This window comes from Arachis duranensis, unplaced genomic scaffold (assembly GCF_000817695.3).
Source record: "Arachis duranensis cultivar V14167 unplaced genomic scaffold, aradu.V14167.gnm2.J7QH unplaced_Scaffold_232750, whole genome shotgun sequence".
Taxonomy (NCBI): Eukaryota; Viridiplantae; Streptophyta; class Magnoliopsida; order Fabales; family Fabaceae; genus Arachis; species Arachis duranensis.
Genome location: NW_026264856.1, coordinates 6,742 through 7,161, shown reverse-complemented (window position 1 = coordinate 7,161; position 420 = coordinate 6,742).

Sequence of the window (420 nt, the reverse complement as noted above, 5' to 3'; positions counted from 1 at the left end):
TTAAACGCTGGAACTGGCACAAGAATGGGAGTTAAACGCCCAAACTGGCATAAAAGCTGGCGTTTAACTCCAAGAAGAGTCTCTACAAGAAAATGCTTCAATGCTCAGCCCAAGAACACACCAAGTGGGCCCAGAAGTGGATTTTTATGTCATTTACTCATCTCTGTACACCCTAGGCTACTAGTTCTCTATATATAGGACCTTTTACTATTGTATTTAGAGCTTTTGATCATGTTTTTATGATTAAACCCTCTTTGGGAGGCTGGCCATTCGACCATGCCTAGACCTTGTTCTTATGTATTTTCAACGGTAGAGTTTCTACACACCATAGATTAAGGTGTGGAGCTCTGCTGTACCTCGAGTATTAATGCAATTACTATTGTTCTTCTATTCAATTCCGCTTGTTCTTGTTCTAAGATA